Source organism: Aquarana catesbeiana, linkage group LG03 (genome assembly GCF_042186555.1).
Source record: "Aquarana catesbeiana isolate 2022-GZ linkage group LG03, ASM4218655v1, whole genome shotgun sequence".
Classification (NCBI taxonomy): Eukaryota; Metazoa; Chordata; class Amphibia; order Anura; family Ranidae; genus Aquarana; species Aquarana catesbeiana.
Window position 1 is genome coordinate 377,476,860 of NC_133326.1, and position 18,756 is coordinate 377,495,615.

The following is an 18,756-nucleotide window of genomic DNA, read 5'->3' on the forward strand; positions in this document are numbered from 1 at the left end:
TAAAGCGGGCTTGTTACCTTCACTCTCGATACCTCTGTTTCACCGGCACCGGGTCTAGGGTCCCGTTGAGTTTACCTCTGGACGGTGTAGACACTAACACTTGAGTATATTTTTCAATGCTTTAATGAACAAATAATAAAGGAAGTAGCAGCAAAGAGGCAGAAGGAAAGTTGCAGGGAAGCTCAAATACCTTTCCTTAGTATTCTTTGGAACATTCTCTGGAATTGAACACTTGTAGTTGAATGTGCTCCCCTTGTGGGATTCAATCTTTGCCCGCCTGGATAGACCTCTCTCACTTGTGTAGCAGCCAGTACGTAGCACGAACAAAAGTCTCTGCCACAGACTTGTTTGAAATAAAACCCGTACTATCCTCTGCCACAGGATGTATCGGTTTGAAATGAACGTCAGACACAGTACTTGAACCTTTAAGCCAGCCCGGCAGTACTATGCAGTAAGATTACTTCAGGATATGTCCTCCAACCGAGTCACCAGGCCCCTCTCCAGACCAGCACTCTGCATGATCCTTCCATGATGGGTCCTCCCCTGGGATCTTCTCGGTTGTCCAGCTTCTTCACTCAAGATAGACAGCTCAGGACCGTTCCTCTGCTGCTGTGGTAGGCCCCAGACAGGCTTCTGGGCCCACCCACACGCCGCAGCAACGCGAGCCTCCAGAACAGAGGACCACGAGGTGGTACTCTTAACGCATACCTGTCGGCCAGGAGGGCCAGCAGGCGGCTGAAAACGAACCCCTAAACATGGCGTCTGTCCCATAAATACCCTCTCCCAGAATGCAACTTGGAGGACCACCTCCACCAAGTTGTCCCCGGGACAGAGGAGCACTCATACGCTTCAACACGTTGCTTTTCCAACACCTGCCGATGGTGACAACGACACCCATCAGCACAGTGTGGAACTTCACGCAACTCAGCCAAGCTGGAACAGAGGCAAATCTAACTTCCTCTAACAAGTAACCCACAAGATTAACCTATCAGCGGTAGATTAAAAAAATCTACCAGCACTACAACTGACTATCACCAGAACTAGTATAGTATTTCTGGTATTCCTGTTCCGACAACCCAAAATTTGGGATTTATTTTCTTTTGGTGAGAACAGTAAACAGGACAAATAGATAGGATGACTCTCCCTAATGGGGGCCAGACAGCAATAAAAACTGACCATGTTCTAATCCCTTTCCACTCTATCCAAAACTAAAAAAAAGTTTGGCTTCAGTTACACTTTAACCAATTGTCTTCCAAGGTAGATTTATAAAATTTCCCTGGTAGGCAGTGGGTAAAGCTGCTATAAAAAGTGATCCAAGAAACTGATTTCCTCTGCAACTAATGAACAAGGAAGCAGCGAGGATTTTGATAAAGTTCAAAAAAGGGAAAAAAAGAAACCGTTACCCCATGCACACATCCAAATGCAAATCACACAGATAGGGCACGCATGTGTACGTAAGCAATTGAGCCACTCATGTGAGCTCTCAATGAATGTCACAGTGACATTAATATTTCTAAGGTTATCATTCACAGTTAAAGTGTTACTAAAGCACCGGGTTTTTGTTTTTAACAAACATGTCTATCCTTACCTGCTCTGTGCAATGGTTTTGCACAGAGCAGCTCCGATCCTCTCCTCCTCCCCCCTCTGGCGCTTCAGGCCCCTCCTCTTCGGCAGGTGCCCCCACGGAAAGCTGCTTTCCATGGGGGCATTCGTGCGTGCTCGCTTCCAAGCTGCTGCTGCGTCCATTGACACAGACAGTAAGACTCCGCCCCACCCCCTGCATCACAGCTTTTGACTGACAACAGCGGGAGTCAATTGCTTCCACTGCTATCGATCTGTCCAATGAGGAGGAAGACAGCAGCAGGAGCTGCCGCTCTCGTGCACGTCACTGGATCAGATTGACTCAGGCAAAAAAAAAAAGGGGGGGGGACCTGCAACACACAAGATTTTTCACCTTAACCACTTGAAAACAGCTGTTTTCTGGCACTTTTTGTTCACATATAACAATTAGTATTTTTTGCTAGAAGATTACTTAGAATCCTCAAACATTAGTGGTGCAACGGATCCTCACCGATTCGTGATCCGAACGGCTCAACCTGTTTGGATCGGTACAACACGCGATCTGCTGCCTCGGCCTTAGGAAAGCCGCGGCTTCGGCCTAGCTCCGGAGCGGCGGCCATCTTGGTACACCCGGCGGCGACGGTGAGCTGTGCCCTGACGTCATCACCCCTCTGGCCAGTGTAACGACATATTCGGCGACCCATCGCAGTTTGCTACAGAAGTGACGTCCCGTCACCGCCATCTCGCTACACCTCTCACTTGTCCACAGCAAGGATACACTAAGAAGGGGGAAAGCGGACATGTTGTTACACCCACCGGAGTTTTGCATTTTACATGTATTTATAATAGTAAAGTCAGTTTATATAGTGAAATACAGGACTTACAACTCCGTCTGACTACTTAAACTTAAATTTTAAAAGCAGCGTCAGCCCTGCTCATCTCACAGGTTTTCTAATCTGACAGAAGTTCGCTGCTTTTAAAATTCAACATCTAAGCAGTCAGAGTTCTAAGTACTGTATTTCACTATATAAACTGACTTTACTGTTATAAATACGCGTAAAATGCAAAACTCCGGTGGGTGTAACAACATGTCCGCTTTCCCCCTTCTTAGTGTATCCTTAGTGTGGATGAGTGTGGGGTGTAGCAAGATGGTGGCGACGGAACGACGGAACGGCGATGGGTCGCCGAATATGTTGCTACACCGGCTTCTATTCTGGTAAGGTAAGACTAAACACTAGTCTTCCTATACTGTATACAGTGGGGAGATGTCTGTGGATATTAAAGTGGGGGAGATGTCTGTGGATATTAGAGTGGGGGAGATGTCTGTGGATATTAGAGTGAGTGGGGGAGATGTCCATTACAGTGGGAGAGATTGTGGATATTACAGTGAGTGGAGATGTCCATTACAGCAGGGGAGATGACGTGGATATTACAGCAGTGGGGGAGATTGTGGATATTACAGCAGTGGAGGAGATAGTGGATATTACAGTGGGGAGATTTTTTTTTGCTGATCCAAAAAATGATCCGATCCATAACTCTGATCCGAGGAATCGATCCGAACCATGAGTTTTTTGATCTGTTGCACCCACCCCTACCAAACATTATACTTACCACCTAGATTTACAGAGGAGGTCTGGTGCTAGAATTACTGCCCATAATCTGATGTTCGCGGTGATACCTCACATGCGTGGGGCAAGCGCTGTTTGTGTGCGTGCAGAAGGACGGGGGCACTTTACTTTTACACTGTTCTCTTAATTTTTTATTTATTTTTTTTAATCACTTTTATTGCTGTCACAAGGAATGTAAACTTTGTGACAGCAATAGGTACTTTTTATGGAGTCTAGAAGACTTAAAAGCATTCAAAACACCAAGATCTGTGTTTTTGAATGCTTTTGATTTTCAATAACTGGCGCTGATAGTTTCAGAGTGAACCGGAAGTGATGTCATGTCAAACGAATAGCCGATCAGAGCCGATCCTGGCTCTGTTTGGTGCGCCTGCTGGTTGCTCGGGGCTCCTGGTGGAATGAGAGAGCTGCGAAAGGGGGGGGGGGTGATGTCCCCCAGGAAGTCGGCACTGCACTAATCACAGGCAGTGAGACATTGTCCCGATGCGCGGCTGCAGAGATCGGGAAATGTCTCACTGCCTGTAATTAGCGCAGCGCCGACTTCCTGGCGGGCTCTGCACATGGGCTCTGCGAACAACATCGGAGCTCATCCTTAATACACACACAGGTCGGCATCGCGGAGACCACGTTTCTCCCTATAGCAAGCGGCTGGCTATGGTGGACATACAAAGAAGAGGAGGAGCCAAGATCACCGCTGGGGACCCCAGAAGAGGAGGATCGGGGCCACTCTGTGCAATATGACTGCACAGAGCAGGTAAGTATAACATGTTTGTTATATTTTAAATTAAAAAAAAAAAAAAAAGGGGGAAGCATTGTGTTTGAAGATTTTTTGGACACCATCGTTTTTTGTCATCTCACAGGAACGCACAACTTAAAAACTTGACATGCTGGGTATCTTTTTTTTTTTTTTTTGGTGAAATATAAAAGATAGGGTTGTGTCAAGTAAAAAAAGTATTGGTATTGTGTCTTTGTGCACTTAAACCCATTTTAGTGTATTTTGTTAATGAAAATATGTGTTCGATAAACAGTTGCTCCAATATCGTGCGACATAAAAAAAAAAAAAAAAAAAAAAAAAAATGCAACCATTTTGTTCTCCAGGGTCTTTGCTTTCAGAAAATATATGTGCTTGGGGGTTTGTTAAAATAAAAATGCAGATGTTACCAAATCTAAAAATTCCCCTGGCACACAAGTGGTTAGCAAGGAGTTAAACATTATGAGGGAGAGAATTTCTTCAGTACAAAGCCTCTGTGATACCAAACATCAATGATTTAGATCCCAAGCTGTCTATATTGACAAAATAAGTAAATAAAAGACATAACTATTACCACACTGACAACAAAGCAGTCTTCCAGGTGTGGGAATGTACCTAAAAGTACTACATAACTATCTTGCCAGCTGCCATAGTAATCGCACTGGTGATTTGATTGTTCCTGTTGCCCCTTGCTATGATCACTTCCTATTACCTTTGCTAAGTAACAATGAATGCTGATTCCAAGGTAGTGGATGATAGAGAAGCTGAGCCCTGACAGCAAAATGCATGAACTAACACCTAGGAGTAATCCTATAGTTCTCAGACCCCTGAGTACAGCTCCCAGCTCTGCCTCCACCACTCACCTGATCTCTGTAGAAGTCCTCTTGTTTTGCAGTAGATCAGATCAGGAAGGATGTGTCTGCTAGCAATGAGTCATATGACTTCAGACCACGTGAGCAGGCAGCTGAGTCAGCAGGACTATGAATGGTCTCACACAAACCCTGCACACACACCAGAGGTACATTGTAACTGCTCTCAGAACCTTGCATCATAGAAGTCAAGACTTAAGATTGACCAAGAAAGCCCTTCTAGAGCAATTTTTTAAAATTTTTCGCACACGTTAACATTTTTGCCTATTAATAGCTTAACCACTTGAACCAGGCCTTTCAAATCAGTATTTTTTGCTAGAAAATTACGTATAACCCCCAAACATTATACATTCTTTTATTAGCAGAGACCCTAGGGAATAAAATGGCAATCATTGCAATTTTTTATGCCACACGGTATTTGCGCAGTGGTTTGGCAAACGCATTTTTTTTTTTTTTAATAAAATGAACACTTTAACCACTTCAGCCCTGGAAGGATTTACCCCCTTCTTGACCAGGCCATTCTTTGCGATATGGCACCACGTCGCTTTAACTGACAATTGTGCGGTCGTTCAATGCTGTACCCAAACAATATTGACATCCTTTTTTTCCCACAAAATGTTAAAATTTTCTTTTGGTGGTATTTGATCACCTCCTGCGTTTTTAATTTTTTGCACTATAAACAGAAAAAGGACGACTATTTTGAAAAAAAAAAAAAACAATATTTTTTACTTTTTGCTATAATAAATATCCCCAAAAAATATATAAAAAAAACCAAATTTTTTCATCAGTTTAGGCCGATATTAATTCTTCTACGTATTTTTGGTAAAAAAAAAAAATCGCAATAAGCGTATATTGATTGGTTTGCACAAAAGGATAGATTTATGGCATTTTTTTTTTTTTACTAGTAATGGTCGGCAATCTGCTATTTTTATTGGGACTGCGACATTGCAGCGGACAGATTGGAAACTTTTCACACTATTTTGGGACCATTGACATTTGACATAACGCTAGGGGGCAATCAAGGGGTTAAATGTGTGTCCTTGGGAGTGATTCTAACTGTGGGGGGATGAGACTGCCTCGGGGAGGAGAGCGATCGTTGTTCCTAAGCAGTAGGAACATCAGTTCGCTCTACTCACCCCTGACAGAACGGAGATCCTGAGATCTGTCTGTTTACATTGACAGATCTCCTTTCTCCCCTTCTCAGGAGCAACCACGGGTAGCTCCTGAGAAGCTGCCGACAAGGCGCATGGGCTCCTATATCACGCTGCGCCCTATACTCCTTAAAGCGCCCGCCGTACAGCTACGGGCGGTCAGCAATCGGTAATGATTTAAAAACAACCCACAATATTTACCCCAGTTTTTTGTATAATGTGAAAGATGTAAATAGATACATAGAACATGTCACGCTTTAAAAATGTGCACGCTCGTGGAATTGCGACAAACTACGGTACTTAAAAATCTCCATAGGTGACGCTTTAAACGCCTTTACAGGTTACCTGTTTAGAATTACAGAGGAGGTTCCCTACCTAGAATTATTGCTCTTGCACTAACATTCGTGGCGATACCTCACATGTGTGGTGTGAATACTGTTTACATATGCGTTCGCTTCAGCACGCAAGCAGGGAGCGATGGGGGCGCTTTACATTATTTTTTATTATTATTTCTTTTATGTTTACACTGTCCCTTTATTTTACTTTTTATTACAAGGAATGTACACATCCATTGTAATAGAAATGACAGGATGACAGTACTTTTGTATGTGTATATATATAATATATATATATATATATAACCTGATGGTAACCACAGTTACATAGTTGGTAAGTCTGAAATAAGACAGTTTTCCGTCCAGTTCCACCTGTGTAGGTTTATGTGTATCAGTGTCTGTAATTATTTCCCATATCCCTGTATGTTGTGTTCTTTAACAATTTCAGCCCTGGAGGATTTGGCTGCTCAATGACCAGAGCACTTTTTACAATTTGGCACTGCTTTAACTGGTAATTGTGCAGTCATGCAATGCTGTACCCAAACAAAATTTGCATCCTTTTTGTCCCCACAAATAGAGCTTTCTTTTGATGGTATTTGATTGCCTCTGCTTTTTTTTTTTTTTTTTTGGGATATAAACGTAAAAAGACCGAAAATTTTGAAAAAAATTATTGGTTTGCGCAAAAGTTATGGCGTCTACAAACTAGGGTACATTTTCTGGAATTTACGCAGCTTTTAGTTTATGATTGCCTATGTCATTTCTTGAGGTGCTAAAATGGCAGGGCAGTACCCACCCCCCCATGACCCCATTTTGGAAAGTAGACACCCCAAGGAAATTGCTGAGAGGGATGTTGAGCCCATTGAACATTTTATTTTTTTGTCACAAGTGATTGAAAAATGACTAAAAAAAAAAAAAAAATTACACAAAGTTAGGTTAGAAGAGTGGGTGATGTGTGACATAAGCTTCTAAATGTTGTGCATAAAATGCCAGGACAGTTCAAAACCCCCCAAATGACCCCTTTTTGGAAAGTGGACACCCCAAGCTATTTGCTGATAGGCATGTTGAGTCCATGGAATATTTTATATTTTGCCACAAGTTTCGGGAAAATGACAAACTTTTTGTGGGGATACCACGTGTAGGTCCTTTTGGCAGTCTAACTGCGTACAGGACTAGTGGCGGCTGGTGCTCCATTTTTTTTTGGGGGGGGGGCGCAAACAAAGCCCCAACCAACCCCCGGCCCTCACCCCCCTGTCACTCGCCCATGATAGGGCCTACAGACAGATCAATAGATACAGATAGATACTGTAGATATAGATAGATAGAAAGACAGACCGAAACATACAGAGACAGTTAGATAGATAGATAGATAGATAGATAGATAGATAGATAGATAGATAGATAGATAGATAGATAGAGATAAAAAGACCTGGTTAAGGTGCGGATATACTGTCTGTAAACCATGGCTGTAGCAGGACACAGTGCTGGGACCCCTCATGTGGTATACAGTCGGGAGATGATGTGTAATGAGCACATTTTCGGGCGAATGACTGAAGGTTGATTCCCGCGGCACAGAAGAAGCAGGTCACCCTCCCCCTTCCTCCCTCCACCTGCAGTCCGATCACAGATCACAGTACAAGGTGCTGCTGTATAGTGGACACTGGACAGACACTGACAGGGTAACACACTCACTGCTCAGATCACAGTACCTTGCTCAATGCTTCCTTCATTCATTCACGATCAGGGAGCTGATTTCCACGCTGGCACAGAAACTAGAAGCGACGTTGCTGCCCGGGGAAAGCACCACCCATGTCCTATGGCGGTGCCAATCCACAGAAAGATATGAAGGAGAATGACCAATGAGAGTGTAGAGACGCTGTTCAGTGCGCCTCAAAGCCTCTCAAAACCCTGCAAATTAAGCGTCTTGCTTGCAATCACGGGATTGCATTGGCATGACGCTTCCATAGTGCACTGTGTCCGGTGCCCGAACACAATACACAGTGCACTTAAAGGACTTTTTTTTTCTAAAGGGACATTTTCTTTTTTTTTAAGGAACCTTTTTTTTGTGACTAGCTAAGGGGGGGGGGGGGGGGGGCGGCGACCCTATGGATGGGCCGCCACTGTACAGGATCCCAAAACCAATCACCGCCTTCAGGATTTCTAAGGGCGTAAATTTTTGATTTCACTCCTCACTGCCTATCACAGTTTCAGAGGCTATGAAATGCCCAAGAAGCACAACCCCCCCCCCCCAAATGACCCCATTTTGGAAAGTATACACCCCAAGCTATTTGCTGAGAGGCATGTTTAGTATTTTGCAGATCTCGCTTTTTGTCACAAAGTTTTGAAAATTGAAAAAATAAAACAAAAATACATTTTTCATTTCTTTCTTCTTTTTCAAAAATAAATGAGAGCTGCAAAATACTCAACATGCCTCTTAGAAAATACCTTGGGGTGTCTACTTTCCAAAATGGGGTCATTTGGGGGGTTTTGTGCTATCTGGACATTTCAGGGCCTCTGAAACTGTGATAGGCAGTGAGGAGTAAAATCACAATTTTTTGCCTTTAGAAAGCCTGAAGGCGGTGATTGGTTTTTGGGGTCCTGTACGCGGCTAGGCTCCCAAAAAAGTCTCACGCATGTGGTATCCCCGTACTCAGGAGAAGCAGCAGAATGTATTTTGAGGTGTAATTCCACATATAAAGGAGAAAAAAGGGTCCCCGCGCAGTGGAATATTACTCTGGAGATGTTATCTAGAACTGCTGCCTCTACCAATTACTTCCACTAGGTGGAGTATAGCGCTGAAAAAAGAAAGGAGTAGATATGGCGCTGTTCTAAACCTGATAGGGTTCAGGTGTGTTCTACTCCCCAAAGAGGGAGGAAGGAGTTATAGGTGGGGAGAAAAAATATGAATTAAATAGTGTCTGTTAGATGAGTATCTACACCCAAAAAAATGTCAGATGCACTGTGCCTATGTGCTCATTATAGAGATAAAGTATAATTGAAATAAAAATAAAAATAAAATTAAAATTAAAAAATAGTAAAAAATAGGTGGGAACTCTTATGTGAAATGTGTGTCAGGCTGTGTGCCTCGCTAAATAAAGTGCAATGTGTAATATACCACTTGTTTATATAATAAATAAATTAAATGCAGTAAATCATTATTAATTAAAATGACCATAAATACAATATGTTCAAACAATTAAATGAATATACAAAGTGCTGGTGTGAATAAACAAGTGAACATGTGACTGATAATGCAATAAAAGTGATGTTGTGCCAGTAAAGGAATCCGTTTTGACTCTGGTGGGCTTATCAAATAAACACTCTGTGCGTGCCTTATTCGTGCTCCTATAGTGACTGCACTCACCAGATCCTCCACCCCCTCTTGGGGTCTCACACATCCACAGTATATGCCACTGTGTAGCAGTATGGGATACCTCCGTCTTTATTGTTGGCTATGGCGAGATTCCATTATGGAAAGAGAAAAAGGGAGCCCACATAGCGTAAAACTGTTGTAAAGTCCGAAGTGAAGCTTAGGCAGAGGGTAGAGGTGTATGTTTAGGCAGGCCGGGTCAGCAACAAATCTGACAGAAAGGCACAAAATCAAGATCCAGAAGAATAGTCACGGGCCAGCAGAGGTCATATGGTATGGCAGAGGAAAGCAGAATCGTCAGATGGAAGCATAGTCAAGAAATCAGGCAGAAGTCCAAAATTGGTAGTTCCACATTTGCACATGAAGGCAGACACCTAGGGAACAAATCCACACAAATGAGCCAAAACCATGCCATGTTTGAACAATATATCATTTAGTGACAACTTTGTGTAAAGAAAAAAAAAATTGTAATTTTCCCGAAACTTTTGGCAAAATATCAAATATTCCATGAACTCAAAATGCCTCTCAGCAAAAAGCTTGAAGTGTCTTTTTTCCAAAATGGGGTCATTTGGGGGGGTTTTGTGTTATCTTTACATTTCAGGGCCTCCGAAACTGTGATAGGTAGTGAGGAAGTGAAATCACCATCACCAGCAGAATGTATTTTGGGGTGTAATTCCACATATGCCCATGGCATGTTTGAACAATATTTAATTTAGTGACAACTTTGTGCCAAAAAAAAAAAAAAAAAGAAAAAAAAAAAGTTTGTCATTTTCCCGAAACTTGTGGCAAAATATAAAATATTCTATGGACTCAACACGCCTATCAGCAAATAGCTTGGGGTGTCTACTTTCCAAAAAGGGGTCATTTGGGGGGGTTTGGCATTTTATGCACAACATTAGAAGCTTATGTCACACATCACCCGCCCTTCTAACCACTTCAAGACAAAGCCCTTTCTGACACTTTTTGTTTTAATGAAAACATTTTTTTTTTGCTAGAAAATTACTTTGAACCCCCAAACATTATATATTTTTTTAAAGCAAAGGCCCTACAGATTAAAATGGTGGGTGTTGCAACTTTTTTTTTCTCACAGTATTTGCACAGCGATTTTTCAAACGCTTTTTTTTTTGGAAAAAAAACACTTTTTTAAATTTTAACCACTTCAAGACCGCCGCACGACGATGTACGTCCAAACTTTGAACGGGGATATCGTTGTTATGGCAGCAGCTAGCTGCCATAACCCCGGTATCCCCGTTTTCATGCGGCGGCCGGCTGTCAGATAAAAGTGGTCCCTGCAGCGGATTCGCCGCGAGATCACTCTTATCGGTGGCGTGAGAGGGCCCCCCCCCTCCCGCCGCGATCCGGTGCCCTCCGCCGCTTACCGGAGCTGTCGGTAGCGGCGGAGGCGATCGCGTCCTCCTCCGTGGTTTGTCTGGAGACGAGTGAGGCCAAGATGGCGCTCACTCGTCTCCATGACACTGCTGGGTGGAAGCGACGTCAAAACTTCACTTCCGTCCACGCCTCTTAAAGGCACATTTTTTCAAATGTCATTTTTCTAAATGACATTTTTTTTTTTTTTTTATTGCATTTTAGTGTAAATATGAGATCTGAGGTCTTTTTGACCCCAGATCTCATATTTAAGAGGTCCTGCCATGCTTTTTTCTATTACAAGGGATGTTTACATTCCTTGTAATAGGAATAAAAGTGACACCATTTTTTTTTAAAACAGTGTAAAAATAAATAAAATATTGTAAAATAAATAATAAAAATGTTTAAAAAATTTTTAAAACCCCCCTGTCCTGACGAGCTCGCACGCAGAAGCGAACGCATACGCGAGTAGCGCCCGCATATGAAAATGGTGGTCAAACCACACATGTGAGGTATCGCAGCGGTAGAGCGAGAGCAATAATTCTAGCCCTAGACCTCCTCTGTACCGCAAAATATGCAACCTGTAGAATTTTTTAAACGTCGCCTATGGAGATTTTTGAGGGTAAAAGTTTGACGCCATTCCACGAGCGGGTGCAATTTTCAAGCGTGACATGTTGGGTATCAATTTACTTGGCGTAACATTATATTTCACAATATAAAAAAAAATTGGGCTAACTTTACTGTTGTCTTAAAAATTGGAGATAGAAAGCAGGACTTTGTGTGAGGCATGTTGGTGAATGGGTCCACATGACAAGAAATGTTGGGAGGGAATATCTGAGGTAGATCCTATATTGAGTGATGATACCCACAACATATATTACAAGAAAAATGATATATATTTTAATAAAAACAAATGAAAGACAAATTACAATGTAAAAAGAGTACATTTGAGCTACAATGAGGCATGTTAGCATACGTCAGTTTACAGACATAATTGGAATAGTAATTGTACATATACATGTCACAATGAGATGGTATATAATACAGTAGATAACCTTGACGGGGGCGGGCCCTGGCCCTGGCCTCGACGCATCGGCGTCATGACTCCCAGGTCCCGCCTCTGGCTGCCAGAGGCGGAGCCTCTTTGGTGAATCACCATCCATGGCTTTGGCGTTGCGGGGTTGGGAGGCTGGTCGTACGATGTCTCTGGCTTCCCGCCCCCCTCACGTCATCACGCCTGCTCATGACGTTGGCGTGAGCGCGCCCCTAGCCCTCGGCTTTAAAACGGCCGTCATTGGCCGGGCACCTCAAGCGCTCATCATGTCTCCTTGGGGCACGTCACCTGGCCCGGCAGTCTCACTACAGGTAACTCCCCCTGTACACTCTCACAATCTTCCACTGACACCTACATTGCCTTCCCACTTTGCACATTCACCTTCTGCCCCACACACCCCTCCCCCTGGTCTTGGGTTTCTCACATTTCCACATCCATGCACACTTTGGGTCCTATCCCCTGTCCTTCTTTCCACCTTCACTACTTACCTCTCACTTATGCCACTGACACTCATATATCCCCTTTTTCATTCCCAGTGTGTTTCCCATTCCCAGGGCCTCGTCACCTTCCCTCTTGGTGGCCCTTGCAGGTGCTCCGGCCATTTTGTCGGTCGGGGCCGATGGTCTTATGGAGCGTGCTCTCTGCCTCAACCCCGGGGGAGAGTCAGTGTACCCGGGCCAACATTGCACCACAATGTATGGGATATCATCCACCCATGCATTTTTTGTGAGTATATCAAAACATATTTGCATTTTTTGGTGTCCATTTTTCCACACTTTTATTGACACACAGTCATTTCTTCAATGTAGCTATACTGCATCAGACTCCTGACGATTGGTTCCAAGCCAAGAAACGCGTAGAGTTAACATCTATTGATGCATACTTTTATCTACTGTATTATATACCATCTCATTGTGACATGTATATGTACAATTACTATTCCAATTATGTCTGTAAACTGACGTATGCTAACATGCCTCATTGTAGCTCAAATGTACTCTTTTTACATTGTAATTTGTCTTTCATTTGTTTTTATTAAAATATATATCATTTTTCTTGTAATATATGTTGTGGGTATCATCACTCAATATAGGATCTACCTCAGATATTCCCTCCCAACATTTCTTGTCATGTGGACCCATTCACCAACATGCCTCACACAAAGTCCTGCTTTCTATCTCCAATTTTTTTGCACAATATGGGATGGAGGCATGTTGGTGCATATATACAAAAATAAGTGGACAGGTCACAACCCCAATTTTAACACACATTTACTGTTGTCTTATTTTTTTATTCAAAAAAGTGAATTTTTTCCAAAAAAAGTGCGCTTTTAAGACCGCTGCGCAAATACAGTGCAAAAAAAAGTATTGCAATGACCGCCATTTTATTCTCTAGGGTGTTAAAAGAAAAACCATATATAATGTTTGGGGGTTCTAAGTAATTTTCTAGCAGAAAAACCTGTTTTAAACATGTAAACACCTAAAATCCAAAACGAGGCTGGTCCTTAAGTGGTTAATGCACTAAACCACACTATATTGCCCAAATGTTTGATGAAATAAAAAAGATGATCTTATGCCGAGTACATGGATACCAAACACGACATGCTTTAAAATTGTGCACAAACGTGCAGCGGCGACAAACTACATACATTTTTTAAAAGCCTTTAAAAACCTTTACAGGTTACCACTTTAGATTTACAGAGGGGGTCTACTGCTAATATTACTGCCCTCGATCTGACCTTCGCGGTGATACCTCACATGCATGGTGCGATTGCTTTTTACATATGACACCAGACCGAGCACAGGGGGACAGGGGTGATTTTTTTTTTTTTTTTTAATTATTTATTTTGTTTTATTTTTTAACTGTTCCTTTGATTTTTGATTTTTTTTTTAATAATTTTTATTGTTATTTCAGGGAATGTAAATATCCCCTATGATAGCAATAGTAGTGACAGGTACTCTTTTTTTGAAAAAATTGGGGTCTATTAGACCCTAGATCTCTCCTCTGCCCTCAAAGCATCTGACCACACCAAGATCGGTGTGATTAAATGCTTTCCCAATCTCCCAATGGCGCTGTTTATATCCGGCGAAACCTAAGTCATGAAATGCTTGTAGCTTCCGGTTTCTTAGGCCATAGAGATGATTGGAGCCATTCTGGTCTCCGATCAGCTCTATGGTCAGCTGGCAGAACCATCGGCTGCATTCTCAGGTTCCCTGTTGGGACAGGAGAGCCAGAGAAAACCATGGAAGACTGTGGGGGGGTGTTCCCTCCCACTGCTTGTAATAGCAGTCAAGAGGCTAATTAGCCGCTAGGATTGCTATTACATGAAACCTGACCGTTGGCTGAAAAGAATGATAGTAAGATGATCATTCTGGTATAACCACTCAAAGTCCAGCAACATACCAGTACGTTGCTGGTCCTTGTTGGGCATACATTGTAATGTTCTTTTTTTCATACAGCCTGTGGGCTGAACGAAAAAAAGTGATTGATCGGTGGGTATGCCCACCATTAGAATACCACCCTTCATCCACCCACTTCTAATGATGGGCATCCATGCTTCATTTTATTTTAACTGTGGTGGGGAAAACACCTCCTACAGTGCTGGAGTCGCTGATTTATGTATCGTGGGAGCAAACGCTGTTGCTGTCAAGATAAATAAATCAGTGCTGCAGCTGAATGGCGTACCTGCTAAACAAATGATGGTTAACAATAAAATAAAGTAACATTACAGTATAACAGTAAGACTTATCATACCTGCAAAGCAAATACAATAAAACATAGTCAAAATAAAACATTTTTTAACGCAATCTGTGCCTAAAAAATATATGCCGAAGCATGGGGGCAATCCACCCCTAATGTTAGGAGAAAATCACTCCTCCACCATGCCCCCATGCTTCGGCATATATGCTCTTTTTTTTTAACTGTGGTGGTGAAATCACCTCCTACAGCGTTGGAGTCACGGCTTTATGTATTGTGGGAGCAAACGCTGTTGCTGTCAGAAAAAATAAACCCGTGCTGCAGCTGAATGGCGTACCTGCTAAGCAAATGATGGTTAACAATAAAACAAACATTACAGTATAACATACCATACCTGCAAAGCAAATACAATAAAACATAGTAAAAATAAAACAGAGAGAGAAAAAGATAGATATAGAACAATAGTGAGCGAACAGTAGAGTGGACAGTAGAGAGCGAACATAAGAGAGAGAACAATAGAGAGAGAGAAGAAAAATAAAACCACAACTATTTTTTATTTTTTATTTATTTTATTTTTTTTTGTGTTTTTGTGTGTCTTTTTATTTTTTTCACTTTTTTCACTGTAAAAAACTGTAAACTGAACGTTGCAGATTAGGGTCTCTCAAAATGTAATGGCCATCACATCTTTCGAGACCCTGTGTACATGTGCCTAGGACTGTGTAGTGCTGTACCCTACACTAATACTCAACTAGTGTGTGGTAGCGTTCAAAACAGTCACCAATGCAAAGACCAGGTTGGTCAGGACAAGAGGGACAATAAAAGCGGATGTCACACCTATATCCGCGCTTTCTACAGACACAACATCTTCTTTCGGTGTTTCTTTGGATAGGGGTACCAGAGAGGACATGTGGAAAATGCCTCTCATGCAGCCGGCTTACTGCATTTGGATTGGGAAGTTGGGCCACAGCACTGTGTGGAAACAGAAAAGCTGTGATGATCTCTTCCTGGAATTTAAGGAAGGATGATCCAGTTCGTCCTGAAGCATATAAGCATTCAGCAGAGCCAATTGAAATAAGTATACAGACACTTTTTTTTACCAGCGTCTGGCCTTACGGGCAATTAGGTATGGCGCCAACAACTGGTCGTTGAGGTCCACCCCTCCCATATTAAGGTTATATTCGTGAACACGGAGGGGTTTCTCCACAAAACCAGTCGCCGTGGGAATTTGGACCGTCATGTCTGCGTGAAGGGAGGACAGAACGAAAACATTCTTATTATCCCTCCACTTCACAGTGAGCAAATTATTACATCTCAAGCAGGCTCTCTCCCCCAGCCTAAGACGGGAATCTACAAGCCACTGGGGTAAGCCCCGGCGATTAGAACACACGGTGCCACATGCGCCAATTTGGTGATCAAACAAGTGACTAAAAAGTGGCACGTTTGTGTAATAATTATCCACATACAAGTGGTACCCCTTTCCTGAATAAGGGTGACACCAAGTCCCGCACAACCTTACCAGTGCTCCCTGTGTAGTCTGGGCAGTTCTCCGGCTCTGACCTGACTGTCAGCGACTAAATCAAACGCTACCAAAAAAACTGTTAGCTTTCGCAGGGATCAGGCTTGACTCTGCAAACGCTGCAGTTATGTGTGTTGTGTTTTTTAAGTGACAGTGGTTGATTGATACTGCACTTGGGTGGGCTGGGCTAAGCGGAGGGGCTAAACGCAGGTACTAGCAGGTAGGTGGTTATGACTAAGGCCTTATAGGCTGAAACGCATCAACTGTTCTTATTTGCGTTTGGTCACTGTGGCTTGTCAATAAATATTATACTTCTTAAGAGCAATCACCGGAGTGCGGATCATCTTTTCCTCATTTACCTACTCAGCCAGCGACTGTGGATCGAGCACCTGGGATCTCTGCATTCTATGTGATGTATGGGTAGTAGCACTGACTTTTTTGTTTATATGCTAGCAGGTATCTGGGCTGATCCCGCTAACACTGCGTTTTTGGGAACCCTAAACTGCTGGGGATGCTAATATAGTTCTGATCAGATCAGATATTGATCTGTTTAGACACTATACTACTAAGGGAGGTGTATGGTGCGTGCGTGGGTGTTAGCACTACTGGCACTAACCTGATGCTGCCTGGGGCGACGCAGACCCTGACTGACTCTAAAACCTAACTGATTTCACCCGCCGGCTGATCAGGGGGTTAAGCCTTTATTGGGTAATATACGGCGGGTGCCCTGACGCTTTAAAAAAAAAAATCTAGCTAACCAGCGTCACCCGTGACACTAATACAGTGATCACTGGTGACAGGGGGTGATCAAGGGGTTAAACCTTTATTAGGGGGGTCCCTAGACCTATCTGGGCCTACCACTAATTACCCTAATGCCGCGTACACACGGTCGGACTTTCCGGCATACTTGGTCCGGCGGACCAGAGTGTGCCGGACAATCCGCCCGTGTGTAGGCGCCGGCGGACTTTTCCGGCGGACTTTTTTCCAAAAGCCCGCCGGACCTAGATTTGAAAAAAGTTTTAAATCTTTCCGCCGGACTCAGTTTCGGGCGGAAAGTCCGCTCGTGTGTGTGCTGGTCCGACGGAAAGCCCGCTCGTGTGTATGCTGGTCCGACGGACCAGATACGACACGAGGGCAGGGTATTGCATCTCGCGCTCGCTGCAATAGGAAAAACAAATTTTCCTATTGCGGCGAGCGCGGGTCATACCAGGCCCTTAGGTCTGGTATGGATTATAAAGGGAACCCCCTACGCCGAAAAAACGGCGTGGGGTCCCCCCTAAAATCAATACCAGACCCCGATCCGAGCACGCAGCCTGGCCGGTCAGGAAAGGGGGTGGGGACGAGCGAGCGTCACAGTCCCTGGGCATGCTGGGACTGTGACGTTTTAGGGGGCGTGGTCAACATCACCCAGTGACCACGCCCCCTAAAACGTCACAGTCCCAGCATGCCCAGGGACTGTGACATCAAAAGGGGGCGGGGTCTCCGCCTATATAAGTCACAACGCAGCCCTCGGAGAGCAGTCCAGCCGGAGAGAGCGTCGTGTCAACATCTGGAGAAGAGAAGAGAAGAAGCCCAGAAGCCCAGGAGTCCGGACCTCTGCTGGCAAGAGAGCTACCTGAAGACAGCAGAGGAGCCGGCCGAAGAACTGGAACACCGGGAGAAGAACCAACCGGACGCCGGGAGAAGATGAAGCGCAGGGACCCCCGAAGCCGGAAGAAGACCCCCGAAGCCGGAGGAAGATCTCCCCCCCCGGAGCTGTTTAATAAAATATTTTAAAAACCTGTGTAGTGTGTTTTATTACACTTTTTCCCTAGGTGAATGGGTAGGGGTACCATGTACCCCATACTCATTCACATAGGGTGGGGGGCCGGGATCTGGGGGCCCCCTTATTAAAGGGGGCTCCCAGATTCCGATAAGCCCCCGCCCGCAGACCCCGACAACCAACGGCCAGGGTTGTCGGGAAGAGGCCCTTGTCCTCATCAACATGGGGACAAGGTGCTTTGGGGTGGGGGGCCCCGCAGGGCGCCCCCCTCCCCCAAAGCACCCACCCCCCATGTTGAGGGCATGCGGCCTGGTACGGTTCAGGAGGGGGGGGGGCGCTCGCTCGTCCCCACCCCCTTTCCTGACCGGCCAGGCTGCGTGCTCGGATCGGGGTCTGGTATGGATTTTAGGGGGGACCCCACGCCGTTTTTTCGGCGTAGGGGGTTCCCTTTATAATCCATACCAGACCTAAGGGCCTGGTATGCCCCGCAACGGGGCTCGCAAGGTGTCAATCTCGCCGATAAAAGCGGCAAGATTGACATCCTTTTCTAGTCCCGTCGCACCTGAGTCACGTTCAAAATGAACGGACTTGTCCGTGTGTGGGCAAGTCCGTTCATTCTGAAAGTCCGCCGTAACTCCGGCGAAAGTCCGTCGGAAAGACGGGCGGACTTAGCCCGCCGGAAAGTCCGGTCGTGTGTGGGCAAG

At 44.2% G+C, this 18,756-nt stretch overlaps 1 protein-coding gene across 2 annotated transcripts in view; it reads right to left on the minus strand.

Annotated features, from left to right (window-relative positions):
• The window catches only part of GNPDA1 (glucosamine-6-phosphate deaminase 1), a 42,228-nt gene extending 37,301 nt beyond the window's left edge, over positions 1 to 4,927 (minus strand). Inside the window, exon 1 of one of the 2 annotated variants that reach the window (XM_073620650.1) lies at positions 4,800 to 4,927. The gene's annotated coding sequence lies outside the window, so the exon portion shown is untranslated. The remainder of the gene's footprint in view (positions 1 to 4,799) is intronic. The other variant, XM_073620652.1, reaches the window with a different exon arrangement.
• Between the last annotated feature and the right edge of the window lie 13,829 nt (positions 4,928 to 18,756).